Genomic DNA, 529 nt, shown 5'->3' with positions numbered 1-529 from the left:
TTGCAGGAGAAATGGAGCCAAGCATCAAGGTCCCTCCCACTGTCTCTCTCTACGGCCTGCTTGGCAGCGTGGGAAGAATCAGACGGAGGACCATGTGCTAGGATTAAATACAAACAACATACATATATCCATTCTCAGTGCTTGTGGTTCTTGGACTAAGTTACTGAACACTAGGAAAAAAACAAAGTTGGAAGTTCTTTAGATGATGTTTACTAAAGGCTCGTTCCCATCACTCTCAGTACACCGTACAGTAGACTGGAAGCTTCCAAGAAAATCATTAGTGAACTGTGATTAATCCAAAGCAGCCTAGACTTTTTAGAGATGAAGACACTCAAAGCAGAGTTAAAAGCTTCGAGGAAGAGAGGAGGGTGCTCCTGACTCGGGAGCCAGCAGCGAAGCCTCCCAAGTTAGAAGATTCGGAGGGAGGGATGGATTAGGAGGCACAAAGCAGAAACTGTGGGAAGACAAGAGACAGCGGGGCCCGAGGCGGGCAGAGAGACCCCAGACCGTCAAGGGCAGCGACAGCCCC

The 529-nt window shown here is 49.0% G+C and overlaps 1 protein-coding gene across 1 annotated transcript in view; it reads left to right on the top strand.

Annotated features, from left to right (window-relative positions):
• The window catches only part of LOC105000052, a 33,087-nt gene that overhangs the window by 3,923 nt on the left and 28,635 nt on the right, over window positions 1–529 (top strand). The window lies entirely within an intron of this gene.

Source organism: Bison bison, unplaced genomic scaffold (assembly GCF_000754665.1).
Source record: "Bison bison bison isolate TAMUID 2011002044 unplaced genomic scaffold, Bison_UMD1.0 scf7180017864367, whole genome shotgun sequence".
Lineage (NCBI taxonomy): Eukaryota > Metazoa > Chordata > Mammalia > Artiodactyla > Bovidae > Bison > Bison bison.
The sequence above is the reverse complement of the archived record's forward strand: the minus strand, read 5'-3'. Positions and strand labels throughout refer to the sequence as shown.